The sequence below is a fragment of the Epinephelus lanceolatus genome, chromosome 11 (genome assembly GCF_041903045.1).
Source record: "Epinephelus lanceolatus isolate andai-2023 chromosome 11, ASM4190304v1, whole genome shotgun sequence".
In the NCBI taxonomy this organism is placed as follows: domain Eukaryota; kingdom Metazoa; phylum Chordata; class Actinopteri; order Perciformes; family Serranidae; genus Epinephelus; species Epinephelus lanceolatus.
Window position 1 is genome coordinate 9,078,973 of NC_135744.1, and position 20,378 is coordinate 9,099,350.

The 20,378-nt window shown below is 41.6% G+C and overlaps 1 protein-coding gene across 1 annotated transcript in view; it reads right to left on the reverse strand.

Annotated features, from left to right (window-relative positions):
• nlgn2b (neuroligin 2b) overlaps positions 1–10,328 on the reverse strand; it is a 104,452-nt gene extending 94,124 nt beyond the window's left edge. The window contains exon 1 of the mRNA XM_033646624.2: positions 9,459–10,328. The gene's annotated coding sequence lies outside the window, so the exon portion shown is untranslated. The remainder of the gene's footprint in view (positions 1–9,458) is intronic.
• Positions 10,329–20,378: the final 10,050 nt, after the last annotated feature.

Genomic DNA, 20,378 nt, shown 5'->3' on the forward strand with positions numbered 1-20,378 from the left:
TTTGGGGCTTCAGCTTCGTCATAGCTGCACAAATTAAAAAAAGAAAAAAAAGTCACACCTGATGTCTCATGTTAATGTGTCTGTTTCTGTGCTAAACTATATATGTGCAGCTTTATGTCCAATGTCCAAACTTTCTGTCCAACAGACATTTCAGATTTTGAACAATGTTCTTGATACATATCTGAGAACTCAGGGTAGTCCCAAATTTAAAAAAAAAAAAAAAAAAAAAAAAAAAAGTGGCAAGAACAAGAGGGCTCTCCTGTGGACTTCTTGGGCTCTTGAAACACACTTTTTTTGAGAGCACACTCCTGCAGACTCCCCTTCAGGGACTGACCCACAGTTCATAGTGTTTGACATGAAAAACAAAAATGAGAGGGGGAACCTCAGATGCAACACCAGCAAAAGATGGTATAGAAGCATGATGACAAATTGATACAACGGCATTACTATTTTATAAACAGCAATCACTATAAATTATTTAATAATGGGCCCTCAGTTTAAATACCTAACCCCTGCTCCCATACCCATCAAATTATCACTTAGATTTCCATTCCAATGTTAAAAAATTTAAATGTTTAGCCATAAAGTGGACATCGCCACTGGATCACTACTACACCAAATGATCTGCTGGTTTAAAATACCACACTGACTCTACCAGTGATACCTGCAAAGAAAATCTCTCCAACCTCCTTTCTGAGTCACAGCCTGGATCTGCTGTTCTTACATTAAAATCATATGGCAAAGGCACTTTGAGTGCAACTGTGTTATATGAGAATATATAATTATAAGAGAATACATAATATTTTTGCACTTTTCAAACTGTGAATGTGCGTGACCACTCATCTCTTAATTTTTTTTTCAATGCAGCCTCTTGATGTCATGGCCACTTAATGAAACTGTACAGCTTACAATGTTTTTGGTAAGAGATGTTAATGAGGACATACACTTGGACACAGCCTTTTTTTTTTTTTTTTTTTTTAAGATTCTCTGGTGGTAGGATATTTTGTACAGACTGAGACAGTGGTATCTACAGTACTCAAAAAATTACATTTAAAATGTAAAACCACAAAGATTAAGCAAAAATAGAGACATAAACAAGCTGAGGTAAAACATGTCGGCACAACTGGAATAAATTACAATAAAATCATAGCTGCCTTTGATAAAACAGTTTTTTCCATGCATCTTTCTGTGCAGATTATAGAACTTAAGCCCAATAAAAACACCCATTAATCATACTTTTCTTTCTACTCAGAGGGCCACACTGAAATGGAAGAAACAAATGACACATCAGGTTACCATCTCTTACCACCCACATTTTATAAAGCGCATCCTATTGTCTTGTTAATACTGTGTGTGTAGTTAGGCTTAATCTAACAAGTAATGCAAAGACAGTTTCAGGTGCTCACAACTGTTTACTTTCTAACCCGAAGTGACATCAGTTCCCGCACGTAGGCGGTGCTACAGGTAAATCATTCCCCAGGTAAACACACACCTGCACTAAGATTACATCCCCCCTTCTGAGTACATTATTACCATTCTCGGAACCCATCGGCTGTATTTGGCGTCTGACTTCCGGCAGACGGCGATACAGCCTCTGGGGGCAGACCCCCGTTTTTTTGGCATTCTGGTTTGATTTGGGCGGAGGAGGCGAATTTCCGATTCCGACTTCCGTTTATATATAAGTAAATATGCTGAACCATTGCGATGGATTCAGAGTTTGCAGTGACGCCAATTATGTTCCGCCTCGTTAGTTCACCGCACAGAACGTTTAACCTGGCAACAACTGCAGCCGGCTCAGACGTGATTGATCAATATCACGCGGACTACAAACAGCCTAGCACTGGAAACCAGGGCTCTTCCGCTCTTCTTCCGGAGGCAAGATCTCCGGGGTTTGCCTACAGACTCTACATTCACTGAATGTAGAGTCTGTATATAGAGACTACATTATTACTAATAATGTCATAACGATTTTATTACTTTGCATACCACTAACTGGAATCCACTATCAGTCTTTTCACAGCCTTATCACTCTGGCTCAAACTAAACAGAAATTATTCCAAGCTTTACCTTGAACTGTACAACAAACCCAATAAACGTATTTGTATTAACTTACTCACATTTCTACAGCTCTAACAAATGCTGCATTCACTTTTACATGCAATGAACTCTTTTTTTTTTCACTCAACATTTTGACTATGAAGGTGAGGTGGACTACCCATTCCTTCAGCTTAGTGAGGGGATTATTCTGCCCTGGGCTGGTCACTCAGACGCTCGAGAGTACCTACTACCTAAATCAAAGTCCTGAAGGTACCTCGGGGGATTTCTCGCTCTGGTTGGATACTGCTTCTCAGCAGCTTGGTTGTTTGGAGGTGTAGAAGGTTGTGTAGCAGGATCCTGGACAGGGTTGATGTCCACTGACAGAGCAGGATTTGAGAGTTCTGCAGATTCAGCTTGGGATCCAGGAAGAGTGACAAGATGGCTCCGGTTGCGACGCAGGAGCCCCCTGGGGGTCTGAAAGAGGTAAGACCGTGGTGTATCTGCCCTAGCTGATACAGTCCCTTTCTCTTTCGTGTCAGTGATCCAAACATGGTCTCCTGGATACAGTCCGGCGAGATTGCAAGCTCTGTGTCTGTTGTTGAACCCCTTCATCTGTTCCTCTCTCTCCCTCTGTTCTCTCTCTCTCAGTTTTGCAACGTTTGTCCAGCCTGGGTTAAGGCTAGATGGGAGGACAGGTGCAGTGGTACTTAGTTTTCTCCCCATAAGGAGCTCTGCAGGGCTGTGGCCGTTGGCAAGGGGAGTGGCATGATATGCCATGAGAGCCAGATAGGGGTCCCTCTCTTTCTGTAGGAGACACTTGATTGTCCTCACTGCTCGTTCAGCCTCACCATTGCTCTGAGGAAACCTTGGGCTTGAGGTGGTGTGAGTGAAGCCCCACTCTGAAGCAAACTGTCGAAAGTGGTCTGCAGAGAATTGAGGTCCACTGTCTGACCGAACCTCTGCTGGTATGCCATGGCGTGCGAATATTGCCTTAACTGGTCTATCACTGCAGTCGCTGTGGCAGAGGTGAGTTTGGCTATCTTTATGTATCTGGAAAAATAATCAACTACAACCAAGTACTGGCTTTGACTCCAGTCGAAAAGATCTGTACCCACTAACTCCCATGGTCTTGTTGGAAACTCAGTTGGCATGAGTGTTTCTCTGTGGTTCTGTCTCTCTTTAGCACAGATTTCACAGTCCTCCACCAGCTGTTGCAGTTGTGTACTCAGGCCTGGCCACCATACAGACTGCTTTGCTCTTTCTCTGAATTTCGCGATGCCCTGGTGACCTGTGTGTAGTCGTTCCAAAACGTCTTTCTAGTGATTTTGGAATCATTATGCATGTACCTTTCAACAGGAGGCCACTGTCCACAGTGAGGTCACCAGCATGCTGATGGTAAGGAGAGCATTGTCCTGATATAGTGTGTTGTCCAGGCCAGCCATGCAGGCAGTACTGTTTCACCTGTTTCAGTACACCATCGTTGGTCCTGATGTTCCCTGATTTGTTGCAGTCTTTACTCTGTTGCTGGAAAACAAGACATCACTTGATGTGCATATAAATCAATCTCCTTTTCCAGACTCTTGTCACCCATGGCTCTTTCCGGTGCTCTGGACAGCACGTCAGCAGTCGCTATGTTTTTGCCTGGAATGTGTGATATGGAGAAAGAGTACCTCATCAGTCTCATTTTCAGTCTTTGCACCCGTGGCGGCAGCTCATCCAGGTTCTTTGACCCCAAAAGTGGCACTAGAGGTTTGTGATCAGTTTCCACATGTAACTCAATGCCAATAAGAAAGTCTTAAAACCTCTCACATGCACAGGTTATGGCTAATGCCTCTTTTTCTATTTGTGCATACTGTTGTTCCGTGGGGGTCAGTGCTCTTGAGGCGAAGACAACAGGTTTTATTGTGCCCCCCTCTTGTCTCTGGAGCAACACTGCTCCCATTCCGTAGGAGGATGCATCAGCTGAGACTGATGTCTGTGCTTTGGGGTTATAAAGTGTCAAATTTGGTGGTTGGCTCAGCTCTTTCTTAATCCTGTCAAAAGCCGTTTGTTGTGCGGCACCCCAACACCACATGTTCTTCTTACTCAGCAGCTCTCTCAGTGGCTGTGGTTTCTCTGCCAGGTGGGGGAGGTATTTTCCCAAATGGTTGACCATTCCCAAGAACCGTCTCACCCCACTCACATCCGTTGGCTCATCCATGTTGCTCACAGCCCTCACCTTCTCCGGGTCTGCTTTCACCCCTGTCCTGTTAATGATTTGACCCAGAAACTTGATGGAGGTCTTGGAGAATTCACACTTTTCCCGCTTTAATGTCACACCAGCCCGTACCAGCTGCTCCAGTACAGCCACCAGTCGTGCATCATGCTGAGCCTGTGTCTCTGCATAAACCAGGATATCGTCCATCTGACAAACTACTCCATCCAGACCCACTAGGAGCTGAGACATCCATTTTTGAAAGTGCTCTGGTGCTGAGAGATGCCAAAACAAAGTCTGTTGGAGCAATATCATCCAAACGGTGTAATGAACATTGTGAGAAGAGCTGACTCCTTTGACAGCGAGATTTGCCAAAAGCCTGAGTTAGCATCGAGCTTTGAGAATATCTTGGCTCCTTCTAGTTGTCCAAGGGTGTGTTCCACTGATGGCAGCATGTGGTGCTCTCTTTTGACAGAGTTGTTTAGTTTTGTAAGGTCCACACATATGCGAACCTCTTCTCCATCCCCGCGCACCAGTCTGTAGGCTGTTCCACCTTGGAAATTACTCTGAGCTCCTCCATGCGGGCCAAATCTTTTTTTTACTTTTGGTAGCAGGGGAAGTGGAACACGTCGGGGGGTTGACATGGCAAAGGGCTTGGCGTCAGCTTTAAGCTCAAACGACACTGTCTCAACTCTTGCCACCAATCCCAGAGCAACACTTGCTGGACGGCTAAGCAGCCCCTGTATCACATCTGCCATTACATACACTGACTGAACTGTCGTTTTCTTAGCTGTATTCAGGTTAGCTGTAAATTTCCCTTTTACTACAAGAGAGGACATCCCTGCACCAAACAGTTTTAGCTTTGTGGGTTGCAACTGGGGTCTCTGTGTCAAGGAGTGATACACACTGTCTGGCAGCACAGTGACATCTGCCCCTGTATCTATTTTGAGCAGGCAGTCAAGGTCAATCACTCTTACCGTGGCAATCTAAGCATCATCCGTCTCTTCCGAGGTAACCGAGCCCAGAAATGCAACGTCGCCCTCATCGGCACCATCGGCACCTGCGACGTGGATTTCACCAACTGCACCAGACCGGCACACTCTAGCATGGTGACCCTTTTTTTTTGCACATATTGCAGAGTACCTCCCTGGCCAGGCACTGATTCTTGCTGTGAGAGGGTGTTTTAACCACACCTGTTGCACTGTTAAATGTCATTGTCACGTTTCACATTTTGTCCCTTAGGTGGGTGTCTCCGTTGCACGGCTTTAATCGACTTGAACAGCTGCACACTTGCTTTAACACTGTCCACATTACAGGGATTTTCCGACTTGAAGTTGTTTTTAAGGAGGTCTTGCTGTTTTTTCACAAGCTCACTCTGGCAAATATGTGTGACAGCTTTCTCCAAAGTTAACTCCGGATCCATTTGAAGCTGCTCCGAGAGTCTTTTATCTCTGATTCCAACAACAAGTCAGTCCCGTATCATTTCGCTGTGTAACGCACTGTAGCCACAATGTTCTGCCAAGGCATATAATGCTGTGATGAAACCGCCTGCGGTCTCTCCCATTTCTTGCTGCCTTTGGTTAAACTTTGCACGTTTGAAAATGACATTTCTTCTCACTACAAAGTGTGCATCCAATTTGGCTTTCAAAGCATCGTACTCACTCGCCTCCTCATCTGACAGGTTCAGTGAAGTGAGCACATCCTCCGCCATCCTCTCCCATCGTATAAATTAGTGTGTTCACTTGGTTGTCATTCGGCTGTAGCTTGAGCCCCAATGCTATTCAAAACCGTTCAAAGCAGCGAAACCACTTCGGCCATTCTTCCGGCTTTGTGAAGTCGAATTTTGGCGGCGGTGCAACCTGGAAGCGCTCTATACCGCTGGATGAGGGACGCGAGCTAGCTTCCGCTAGCTTGTTAGCTTAGCCAGTGCCATAGGCGCCGAGTCGGGCACGCAGCGTGAGTTCTCTCCAGCAACCACGAACCGATCAGTAGTCCAGCCGTTCGCCTTCCCGGAGGAATTCTGACACCATGTCTTATTAAAACTGTGTGTGTAGTTAGGCTTAATCTAACAAGTAATGCACGGACAGTTTCAGGTGCTCACAACTGTTTACTTTCTAACCGGAAGTGACATCAGTTCCCGCGCGTAGGTGGTGCTACAGGTAAATCATTCCCCAGGTAAACACACACCTGCACTAACATTACACCTATGGCTGCTTTAGTGCAAGCAACACCAGTGGCCTGCTACATACAGTAAGTCTATTGTGGCATAGCAGGGCTTGTTGACGAGTGGAACAGCAAATTTTGTTATTTAAATGAAAAAACTGAATTAATCCGCACAGCACTGCAGCATCAGAGAGCAGACTAATGGGCTATTTCACCAACTGCCAAATTCATGTTCTACATATTACCCATGCATTGTTTTGAGTGCACTTCAATCCACAGCCATGCACTGAACCATCAGCTCGCAGCTAAAAGAGATGATGCGGATGAAAATTTGACATGTCACATACCAAAGTCTTTATGAGGAATACAAGTGTTTTATTTGTTTTTACTTGCATAACTGGCTACATAAAGATGGACGACATGACAGCTCCCCAAAAGTGACACCAAAAGATCTTGATCGTGCTCTTGGTGGCTGGCTGCTCTATAGGCAATAAACCTTGCAATGTCAGCAGATGTGACATGGACTAATCTAAAAAAATCAAAGTACACTTCAAATAAATGTTTCCCAAATATGGTATCTGTCATTTTCTGTCTTATCACGCTGATATATGTCTGCATAGTAATCAGAGAAACATGTTGGCATTGCATTTTTCTGTATTTTTGTCTTTTCTAAGTTTATCATATCACACTAGTGTATGAGCGGACTATGTCATCAGGAGGTGAAGGGGATGGTACATAGTGTGACACCTAGGCAATAGTCCTGCCCACTGTAGACCACTGTTTGAGACTAACAAACATCAAAGGTGAGCCATCAAACATTTTTTTAAAGCCCAAATATGAAGTTTATCTAACCATAACCATGTAGTTTTGGTGCCTAAACCTAAATACACATCAATCACAGCATTGTTACAAGCTTCAATATATCTGCTACAAAATAATGTACAAATGAAATGTATCTGTGGTTTGCAGAAACATACAATGCCAACATTTTTTCTGGCGATTGGCTTGTATATGTTCAAATGTTCATGTTTCTGATAAGTTTGGTTTTAATTAGTTATTTGACTTGATGAGGTAATCAATTCAAAAGCTTTGGCCAAAATACAATTAACCAAGAATTACAATAACCTAAAAGTTAAGACAATGCCAAGGTAAAGTGATCTGACTCTCCTTCTTAAATGCTGGGCTGTGGTCAGGGAAACAGACACAGATGTTTGACAAGGCCTCTCTGTCTCTCAAAAACAGCTTTATAGCTACTGTATATAAAATAACTTGACATCAACCCTCCTCCTTCAAGAAATCTGTTTTTGATCCTGTTTGTATAAGAAACAATATCCCATTGAACGACTCTCCGAAACTTCACCTTGCTCACCTAAATATACATCATTTACATACACACCAAACATGTTTTACTTTGAATTGTACATCTCCACTTCAGTTTGTCATTCAATCCATTAAGCCACTATCCTTTCTTTTTGCCTCCATTTGTCCTCTCTAATGTCTTTCTGGAAACCAAACAACATTGTGCTCACTGTTATATCAGATCTATTGGCCCTTTACAGTAGTTTATTGGATACAGTAATCTGGAAATGGTACAACAGCCATCACAGTATTTCTTTTTAGACATTAAAAAAACTGCTGGCAGGTTTAAAAGTTACATTTATAGAAACTTTTTTTGGGGGCTGATTACAGTAAGTGTATGATGTTACTGCACTTCATCCTTCAGTACAGCAAAGGATCACCCTAATTTGCCACCAAATCTTCCAGGTCCACTTGCTGAGAGAATAAGTAGAGACAAAATGGATCCATTACAGAAATAGATAATCAAAGTTTGGAAGGAATACAAGTTTTGAATGTTTCTCAAGAGACAATTTTGGGATCCTGGGTAGGCCTACATGTCTACCAAATCTGTGAACTATACACCATGTACTTTTCTCTTAAAAGTAATAACAACATTTAAATTAAAAATGCACTGAATGAGGCAAATGTACGACATATGTGAAGCCCATGCAAGTCCTCAAAATCTTCAGCCATGTTCTGTTCTATCTGAGTAAGTGTCCAAATGCCAGTAACCAGGTTGACATGACGCAGGCTTAAGAAAGCAATCACAGCTATTCCAACAGTACATGAACAAGTGTAATACCAAATTCAGCTAAAAAAGCTACAAAATCCCTTTATTGGTTTTCTGATGGATTTTAAATGTCACTCCTCTATAGCTAGAGGCACCGAATCAGTGGAAAAAAAACACATTTATTCCCTAAAAATGAAAATATACCATTTCTCATCCATGACCTGTCAGAACAGAGGTCCTGTTGTCTGCCATTAACTGAGCACTGCCCAACCACCACTGAATATTAATGGAGCCTTTCCCTGGATCATCAGAGTGTGTGCATTTAATTCACAATCCTATCTGCATCTTCTAGGGCACAGGCTTTAGTGTGTCTGTGTGAGTGCATACTGTGTGTGTGTCTCGGAGTGTGTTGTGGGTTTGTTCATGAGAGAGGACATCTTCTGAGTTCAAGGCCTGTCACACACATTGGTTGAGATTATTGCAGCACAGCAGCATGTGTGTCTAATTAAGCCGTAACACAGACATCAATAAATGGAATAAAAGCATTATCACAATCATCTATAGGACACTGCTGGAGCCCAACAGAGGAGAGCAGCCGGGCTGATTGACAGCCCATGTAGGCTGATTGCCTACATGATGAGTTGATTCCAATTAAATCACATGAATATCATCTTGTTAGCAGCAGGGTTAAAACGACACAATGCTGATGTGGAAGGCACAAAGTGGACTGATCATGTTAAGATGTGACAGCTTATCAACAGGCAAGGCCAATCGAAGGCTCCCGCTGAAAAGGAAGAAAATATGTGCTATAGCAACAAAGTGGCATGAGGATTTACATTGAAATCTCATTCCCCAATTGTGACAGTGCGTCAAGATGGATAACGTGCGCAATGTGCGAAGTCACCAAAGCGTACAGATTGCGCACACATAAAACCCATGATAGACAGAAAAAATCTCCAGTCACGTTTAGGAGGTAGCGGTGGACATATGGCTTACCTAAAAGACTCGATGCGAGCACTGGAATTATGATGATGACGATGATGATGGCCCGTCCATCTAAACACGATTCTTCTTTTCTATCCTCTGCCAGCGTGTCGATGATCTTTTAACTAGGCCATTTCTTCCCTGATCGCAATTATTTCTCAGGAGGGTAACGCGTCGCAGGCTTTCGCACATCAGTACACCTTCTCGGTGTCCGTCTTTCTCCGGCTTTTCCAAAAAAAGCACACCTCATACTGCCCCCTCCTCCTCTCATCCCTCTCTGACAACACCCTGCTCTGTTCCTTATCCACAGATATTTGACTTTTATAATGTTGAGATGCAGCAGCGAGTGTGATTCAAACAGGAGGGGGGAGAAAAAAAAGCGCTCACAGTAAAATAAATGCGTAACGCTATAGCATCAAGACTCTGCGCGTTGCCTCAAAAGTCAACGCAGTGATCTGTCCTCTTTTCCCCATTTGTCCATGCTGATAATAATCCACGGTATCTGCCCCGCGGCACCGCGAGGGCCTTCAAAACATTGTTTTGCCTTAAAATGTGAAATAGCGCTCTAAAGACACCCCACACACAGAAAAAAATCAGGTGTCCAATCTCTTCTTTACGCGCTTGCGTGGTGCTCTCTCTCTTGGTTTCACTTGGTTTCTGATGTTCTTCACAGAAAACACAGGCTCAGACTGAGACACAGCGCAGGGATCTTCCGTTTAGCCTTCATGCTTTTAGAATGGCACCATAAGTGCTTTAAATATTAGGATGCAGTGATATAATTTTGCAGCCCGATGCCTGCACTGAAGAGGATCCCACAGCTTCAACAGTCACTCTCCCTCTCTCTGTCTCTCTCTCAGTGCGGTTCCGTCGCCTCTCTCGCTCACAGGACACCACTTGCAATATTTCAATCTCACTGCTAGTTGTCATGACGAGGAGGTGCGACGCATAATTCAATGAACAGGCGCTCGCTCTGCTGAAATCGTCATGTGAGAGAAAACAAAACTGCATTTGAAATACAGCGGAGAGATTTGCTTTGATTGTTTTTAGATGAGGATCTGCACCATGGCTGACGTCAGATTGTTTTTTTTTTTCTGTAGTGAAATAATAATGTTTAAAGATCCAAATACTACCACCAATGATAGAATAGCCATTTATGATATATATTTATATATACTGCATGTAAAATGTCTATTTACAGGTCCCATATTTCCCACGGATTTCCTTTAAAGTATGGCATTTAACTGTGAATATACAAGACTGTTCCTGGAAAGGAATTTGGTGATACATTTTAGGGGAAAAACGGAGACAGTGTTCTACAGTGTAGCTACACTTTCACTTAAACCTGCATTAACTGATTTGGCCACTTGGGGGCAGCAAAAACAAGCTGTAAACGCAGCACTGACATACAATCAAACAGCTGTCCATTATTTACACATCTCGCAGACATGAAGCAACATCATCATTTTGAGTTCTGTCCATCTAACTGAGGCAGTGATATATTGGGGATCCACTCTAATATTCAGATGTGTTCAAAATGTAATCATCAAACTTACCTAAACTGACAAATTGCCAGTATTACCGTAAAACTTCAATTAAATGCCCAGTCCCTTTTACTAGCCTGGTGTGGCTACACATTTTGACAAATTAACACTGTCTCAATTAGACGCCTGGTCTGGTTGCCAAGCACTTCATTTTTTTTTTAAAATATATATATATGTATATATATATATATATATATATATATATATATATATATATATATATATATATATATAAGTTCTTTGGATGTATAAAACCAAGTTGTAGGCTACCTCAAATTATGTGTCCATTCCTTGATTACCCTGTGAGTTATTCATATTTCTTTAGTTCGTAAGGGTCCTCAGATCAAAAGAATCAAAAAGATTTTTCACAAAAATGAATCCAAGTTGTAGGTATTGTTTAACAGGGTAAAGTGGTGTGTCGGTGCGCCGGGTGCCGTAATCCTCAAGTGCCTTAACTCAGTCTTTTTCTGATGCCCTATCAGTCTGAATTAGATCAAATGAATGTTTCAGAATAAATATATCATCTGAAGCCTAATTTTTAGACAAGTAATAGCCACATTGGTTTATATAACCAGTTTGATTGTATTTCCTGATCTGACGCCTGTCCCATATATAGGCTTGTTAATTTCAGTGATTCAAGCAAACAATAGCCCAGGCTATTAGTTGAAACTTTACAGTATTACTACTGGTTCCAGTATCATGGTGTGGTTTGTCCAAGCAGTGGTGCCTTACCGCTGGAGAAGCCCTTGCTCGACTGTTGTGGGTAGATACCATCAATAGCTGAGTCTGAAATCTTTCCCTACTCAAGATATAGTCCACTAGTGAGTTTCCCATATTGAAGTGCTGTCCAAACGTATAGAGGGAATTAGGCTAATAGAGTGCTACAGAAATAAGTCATTAATCCCAGAAATAAGGTAGCATTTTTGCACTTCACATTTCTTCGTCATGAAGTCTATGAGTTTTTTTAATGGGTTTTTGTTTAGATGCCTGAAATAAGGTTTGTGATTAACACAAGCTGAAGAGACTTTCATGTTTTGTTCAACATAAAACACATCAGTAAATACCTCACTCGTGATTTTTGAAGCTTTAATGTGTCCTAAAGAATGCAGTTGCATACAAGTGGCAACTTGAGACTACAGAACATCATCACGCTTTACAGTCTTGTTGTGGTAGGCATGTTAAGTTATGTGACCGCGGTGTAGTTCGTTTATAGCCTAACATTAGCTTTTTACTTCTGCCGACTGCATTGGGTTTCAAAAATCATAAAAGTGGTGTTCATTTGTGAAGTATCATAAAGATTTGTTTGCCACAGAGCTTATTTTCGGCAATAATCCAAAATTTAATGGAAAAATTCTCATTGGCTTTTGATGAGGGAACCAGGGCAGCGCTAACTTTCGCATTGGCCTACAGAAACACATCATCCCTGAAGCATTCTATAAAGAGTCTCTTTGCCATGTAGTCATTTCAATGCGTAGTTGTCAGTGACAGTCCCCAAAGAGATTTAAATAAATTGGTAATTGATATTTTTGTAATGCGTTTTGTTGCTTTATGTTGTGTTCAGACCAAAGGCTATGTGAATTTTCAAGTCGGGTTACTCACACGGGTTTGAATGCTACAATATTTTGTGTTGACTCGCTTCATATGCATGTTTACCTCATGTCATACATTTGTGAAATTGCTGAATCAATGTCTGAACTTCCACCGGTACATCCTCAGCATCATACTTCCCCAGAGGATCTCAATTCTGATTGGTTATTATGGCACGAATTGGTTGCTGAAGTTCAGGTCTTTCAACTCTTGCAAATAAGCATATGATGTGAAATTGCGCTACTCGCTTCATTCATGCAGCTTAATTTGCATATTTTGCGTCATTTGCGTTGCGTCCATCCAGTCTTCTGGTTATCTTCTTGCAATATTTTGCTCAATTCCTTTATAGGACATTAGTTAGCTAACATACATTTAATTTACATTACAGCTAGCGTAATTTAATCCACTGTAAATAAACCAATATTGATTCTAGCAGAATTCCAATTTATTGCTTTAAACTTAACAAAATCAATGTTAGTTTGATTGGACTGTGACCATGGTAACCCTGATGGAAAATGGTGGGAGCTCAGGGGTCTTGCTCACCACAGAGGGGAACATGGAGCTTGAGATCCACAGGCAGATTGGTGTGACATCTACAGTGATGCAGGCATTATCGAACCGGGGTAGTGAAGGGGGGAAGCTGTGTGTGAAGGTGACACTCTCAATTTACCAGTCATCGATCCACTTTCCAACATTGCAGCAATCACCTATGGTCATGAGTGAGGTGATGAAACTGAGGATGTGTGTGGCCAAAACTGGCTCCTTTCACAGTGTCACTGACTCGTGGGAACAATGTGAAGAGCTCAGGCATACAGGAAGAGCTCAGAGCCAATGTGGCTTTGTGCCGAATGAAGCCTGTGGAGGTGGTTCAGCCATCTGATGGGGTTGCCCCCAGGACACCTCTCTGGATGTCCTCCGGGCATGTCCAACTGTGAGGTGAGCCGGGGCAGACCGAGAGCACGCTAGAGGGATGAAATCTCCCATTTGGCGTGGGAATGCCTCAGGATGTCCCAGTAAGCAGAGGATGTGGCTGGGGAGAAGGACACCCGCTTCCCAAACAACTCAAAAAACAATGTACAGCAGAAAATGGATGAATCGATGGATGGATGGATGGATGGATGGATGGATAAATGGATACCAGAGTTTACTATGATTTTTATAGTTATTGATTGATTGAACCTAAAGTACAAAGCATTGATTTTCTGCTCTGTAAAGCTGTAATTCAGTGTCAGATTTACCAACAAATTTCTCATAAAATTACATACAAAATATCAGATGGTCAAATAATGTCAAAAGGAAGACAGACTTATCAAAAAGAGTGTGTGAAAGAAAATCTGATAGTAAACAAAATAAAAAGTCTCAGTATTGGAAATGCGTTTTAAAGATGGAAAGAAAATGTTGCTAATAGTTAAGTCTCCTGCTAACTGGAGCTTAACACTCTCTGTGGCTCCAAGTTCTCATTTATATAGCTAACGTTAGCCAGAGCCTCAGATCACAGTGTGTTTTCCACTTCACTCTCCGCTGCTACAGACCACCTCACCTGGAGGAGAGTGGGTAGCTGCTCCAGAGACTGACCCAAGTCAGCAGCCACAGCAACCTGAATCCAGCCAGTGTAAATCCAAGCTCCAGAGGACCAGCCAGCCGGGACCCCCCACCAGATTGGCAAACTTTCTGTTGCTGCCATCACACAGGTTAGACCTAATGCTGCCATTGGCCACCAGCCTGCTGTGACACCTGGTGCTAGGGGGTTTGCCCTGGCTAACTTCAAGCTGCTACAGCTGCTTACCAAAGGTCTGTACCCCAAGATGCTGCCGGCTCTTTTCTCAGGGAAGCAGTCCACAGTGGCGGGGAGAGAGGCGGAGGGATGGCGGGGTGGCTAGCAAGCCAATTCTTGTCTCATCTGTCATCTGACAAACAGAAAGAGAGTGGGGCTGAGTAAATGCCCTTCGCAAAACACTGCCCGTGGTCATCTGGTGGGAGGAGCTTAGGACACAGAGGAGAGAGTTGCAGGAGGAGAATGTATTTTCAAGTTCTGCTGTTTCTTTTTCTCTTTCAGATTTCTGCCTACTACCCCAGCTTTCAGGTAAATTATTCTTAATTCATTAAAAGAAAAGCAATACTAAAATGTGCTCAACACAGATGTACAATAACAAAAGTGTTTTACAGATTATACTTAACCAAGCAACAACTATTTTCAGTAAAATGATTTGGAAAACAACTTTACTTTCTAATAACTATGTGATTAACTCCAACAAGTTTGAGATCAAATGTTGTGTCGCAGAAACTTTCTTTAAATCAAACCTTCTTTCTGACAAGCTTCACAAAGCCAGAAAATGTACAGCTAATAAAAAAGATACCACTGTGTCCAACATGCACCAATTTTGATGAGTAACTGACCGTAGTGATAAAAGGATAGAAAAGCCTTGTTGTGAAAGAGCAGAATCTCACTCAAAAGCCACATGCTAGTTAGCACGACTATTATATAATGGGTCAGTATGGAGGAAAACCGTTCATCAATAGTCTTTGTGTAGGGGTCAAATCTCAGGTGTCATTAAATGAGAGTGGAGATATTGTAGGTGCTAAGGTATCTGGAGCTCTGAGCACTTACCATAGGTTAGGGAGGAAATTAAAGCGCCAACAGCTGTAGGACAATCATCTGCTTACTGACTATTAACAAAAAAGCTGTATCTGCCTGGACTGGCCCTGGAGTTTTTCTGTCATAACCTGTGTGGTTTTTTTTTCTTTTTTTGTGAGATTGCATCACAAGATCGAGCTTTTCATCATCACTTGACTAGATGGGAGAATAGTGAAACTTTGCACTGCTGAAATGAACTGTAGGCTGGTTTGGCTTGCATTCAGCAGTGTGATATAAGCTTATTGTTTCCTAAATCAAGGTTGTGCATGCTGCTCCGGTGCCCTTTGGTCATAGGAGTTGAAATGCAGGAGGAGGTAGAAGAATGGATGAGGCAGAGGGCCTGCTTGAATGCCTTTGCACTGTGTATACTTCACTGTTGTTCTGAAAAGCTAATATGAAAAGTCAGTTTTACATCCAGGGTACAGCACTGCTAATATTTCCACTGTCAGTTTCCACAAAGGAGAATGAGAGGCAGTGGAGGCTATAATGTCGTCAAATGTTAGTATTCATCTTAGAATGTTAACAAATCTTGGTTCTAAAGCTCACTATTAACTTAAATCCAACCACCTTGTTTGAACTCAAACTGTTATCGTCTTTATAATTAGACAAAAATAATGCAAAATGGAGAAAATGTAAAAGAACACTGGGCTGTATAAATCTGCTTCTGACATGGAAACACAATGGAAGTATAGAGCTGAAGGCAAGATGATGACAAAATCAATGTACTGTAAATTAGGTTTGCACCCAGTAAACCAGTATAGATACAGACAGTAAAAGACAATTGGGAAACAAAGTTGCTGTGTAACTGAAGGAAACAAATCTGTTCATTGAGGCAACACACAAGAAACTGAGGGGGGGTTCACAGGATTTAGTTCAGAGATGCATTCATGAAGAGATGATGCATTTCCACTGTTCAGTTGTTGGAGAACAGCTCACTCTGCTGGGTAAAAGTTAATATTGCATCTGTGGGTGCTCAAAGCAGCACTGATGTTTTAGATTATTGTTCTGTATGAGTTTTGCTCTTGGACACAATTAAAGATGACATCAACTGTTTTTGAAAAAAACAAAAAAACAAAACAAGGGACTATAACCTTTAAAGGTCGTAAGAATGAGTTGAATACAAAGTGTCATTGTAATGCTTCCTACGGTTGAGTGCGCAATTTTGAGCATGACACAGAGGGTTGTTTTTCTTAGTTTTTATATTTTATTTCCTTTGCAAACTCTGCAGACCTCTAAATTGTACATTATTGGTCCCAGGCTCTTAAAAACAGCTCATACAGCGATTGTATAGTAGGACAGTCTTTACCACCACTTGACCACCAGGGTTCAAGCTGCCATGATGACATCTGCGTGTCCAGCAAACTCAATCACGAGCACTTTGAGTTACAACAAAGTTAAAGAGAGACTAACATCTACAGTAGCAAGCTAAAGAATCACAGATATTCTGGCAGTGATCGACTAAACATTGGATAAAAAGACATCATCAGAAACATTTTAATGAATACAGTACAGGCCAAAAGTTTGGACACACCTTCTCATTCAATGCGTTTTCTTTATTTTCATGACTATTTACATTGTAGATACTCACTGAAGGCATCAAAACTATGAATGAACACGTGGAGTTATGTACTTAACAAAAAAAGGTGAAATAACTGAAAACATGTTAATATTCTAGTTTCTTCAAAATAGCCACCCTTTGCTCTGATTACTGCTTTGCACACTCTTGGCATTCTCTCCATGAGCTTCAAGAGGTAGTCACCTGAAATGGTTTCCACTTCACAGGTGTGCCTTATCAGGGTTAATTAGTGGAATTTCTTGCTTTATCAATGGGGTTGGGACCATCAGTTGTGTTGTGCAGAAGTCAGGTTAATACACAGCCGACAGCCCTATTGGACAACTGTTAAAATTCATATTATGGCAAGAACCAATCAGCTAACTAAAGAAAAACCAGTGGCCATCATTACTTTAAGAAATGAAGGTCAGTCAGTCCGGAAAATTGCAAAAACTTTAAATGTGTCCCCAAGTGGAGTCGCAAAAACCATCAAGCGCTACAACGAAACTGGCACACATGAGGACCGACCCAGGAAAGGAAGACCAAGAGTCACCTCTGCTTCTGAGGATAAGTTCATCCGAGTCACCAGCCTCAGAAATCACAAGTTAACAGCAGCTCAGATCAGAGACCAGATGAATGCCACACAGAGTTCTAGCAGCAGACCCATCTCTAGAACAACTGTTAAGAGGAGACTGCGCCAATCAGGCCTTCATGGTCAAATAGCTGCTAGGAAACCACTGCTAAGGAGAGGCAACAAGCAGAAGAGATTTGTTTGGGCCAAGAAACACAAGGAATGGACATTAGACCAGTGGAAATCTGTGCTTTGGTCTGATGAGTCCAAATTTGAGATCTTTGGTTCCAACCGCCGTGTCTTTGTGAGACGCAGAAAAGGTGAATGGATGGATTCCACATGCCTGGTTCCCACTGTGAAGCATGGAGGAGGAGGTGTGATGGTGTGGGGGTGTTTTGCTGGTGACACTGTTGGGGATTTATTCAAAATGGAAGGCACACTGAACCAGCATGGCTACCACAGCATCCTGCAGCGACATGCCATCCCATCCGGTTTGTGTTTAGTTGGACGATCATTTATTTTTCAACAGGACAATGACCCCAAACACACCTCCAGGCTGTGTAAGGGCTATTTGACCAAGAAGGAGAGTGATGGAGTGCTGCAGCAGATGACCTGGCCTCCACAGTCACCGGACCTGAACCCAATCGAGATGGTTTGGGGTGAGCTGGACCGCAGAGTGAAGGCAAAGGGGCCAACAAGTGCTAAACACCTCTGGGAACTCCTTCAAGACTGTTGGAAAACCATTTCAGGTGACTACCTCTTGAAGCCCATGGAGAGAATGCCAAGAGTGTGCAAAGCAGTAATCAGAGCAAAGGGTGGCTATTTTGAAGAAACTAGAATATAAAACATGTTTTCAGTTATTTCACCTTTTTTTGTTAAGTACATAACTCCACATGTGTTCATTCATAGTTTTGATGCCTTCAGTGAGAATCTACAATGTAAATAGTCATGAAAATAAAGAAAACGCATTGAATGAGAAGGTGTGTCCAAACTTTTGGCCTGTACTGTACATACATTTATTTGTTTTCTTTTTTTACCTTTTTTTTTTTAACTACATCTACAGATGATTAATCAGTGAAGGGAAGCTAACAGTGTGAATCCAGAGATCATTTTACTTTTTTTTTAAATTTATAATTATTTTTTTTTTAATATTTTTTTTTTTTTAAACATAAACAGTGTCACTGAGTGTTAATAAATCAAATATATGTACATACATAAGAGGGGAACACCCACAATAACTAAATAAAATAATAATATAAAAATGCATAAATAACAATACATAAGTAATTCTTAATATAAAAACAATAATAGAAAAAAAAACTGCATTCCTACATAAATATGCACTACAATCTTCTCTTTTCTTCTACAAGCAGCAGATAAGCTCAGACACCCAAAAAGTGTGCAACAAAGCACCATGCACATGGTGTATTATTCACTTCAAGATACATCTACACCAGCAATGTACAAGTAGCTTCTCCACCTCACCATGTTATACAGATTTATACAACTGCAGAGTTAAAATACAAAATACCAATTTCACAAGTCCTTTAATTTGCAGAGCCCACTCCCATCCATTTAACTGCTTTACTGCCTTAGAAAAAAAAACCTATGATAAGGTCCTCATACTGATAGCTGTTATAGAGAGAGTAGTGATGACTGGATAGATTCTTTTCACAATATTTGTTCCTTTGTGTTGATAAATGTATTGACTAGGGGTGTAATGGTACACAAAAATCTCGGTTTGGTACATACCTCGGTACACAAGTCACGGTTCATTTTTTTTGGTACAGTAATGAAAAAAATAGACAGCTATTAAATATCTTTTACTTATTGGTAACCTTATTAAAACATACCAACACAGCAGTTAACTCTTTTTACACAATTTTTGAATGAAACAAATATATATAATCCTGCTTTTTCACATTGTTTGAATGAAAATAGAAATATAAAAGTGAAAAATAAAATCCTGCTCCTGCTTTTAACACATTTTTTGAATGAAAAATATAAATATACATTTCTGCTTTAACAGTTTTACTCAATTAAAATAGAAAGTATAGTGCAGCTGGTCAGCTTTAAAGCCTGCTCAGATTCAGTTTTACTAGGAACTTACTTAGCTTTCCCACTTTGTTAAAGTGCAGTAAACAAAACATGCTTATATCTAAAGTGCAGCTTAAACAATTTTACTCAGCTCCAATGGTGTTGATTAATTCTTTAGTGCGATGGTCAGGGAAACGCTCTTTCTTTTTAAACGACGATGATATTGTAGTTTGCACCAGATTGCTTTTTCTAGTCGTGCCGGTTAACGTTCAAACTCGGGTGGTGTTGCTTTAGATGCGTTAGCATGTTAGACGTGTTTCCAAGTACATACCCGACCGCTGTTCTGCAGTGTTGGCACACTGCTTTTGTCTTGTCAACTTGTTTATTTCCATCTTTGTATTTTACCCTGAAACCAAAGTGCTCCCAAACGGAGGACTTAAGGTTTGCGGGTGGGTCTTCAGGTTCGTCAGACTCACTTGCCATGTTGTCAAAATGCGAGAATGCGCTGCACAAAGTGAAAGCGGAGATTTACGGTCGGACTCGGTCCGTCACTCAATTATGTCCGTCGGGGAACTAGATATTTTAAATGGTTCGGCTGCGCCCAATAATTCGGTACAGGGTCGTGCCGAACCGGAAGTCGCGTACCGAACGGTTTGACACAAATACATGTACCGTTACGGCCCAAGTATTGACCATTTTGAGGTTTGATACTTTTGCAAATTAGACTGTCAGTTTCTCCATGACTATTTGTAAAGTACATCCATTGATGGCTAGTGCTGCCCGCCCCACAAAACTTCTCTTTAATGCATTACCAGTCATCATGTATGAGTTTACTATAGTAAAATATTCATTTTAATGCACTGATTCAGCATCTCACTTGTATGCAGGTGGGCTATGTGAGCTCAATATGATGTTACAGAGATGTTACTAAACAACAGTTCTTTGAGGGCAAGTAGCAGATATCCTAATTACCTCTGCAGCCTTGTGCTGCATTAATGTGGTGGAATAC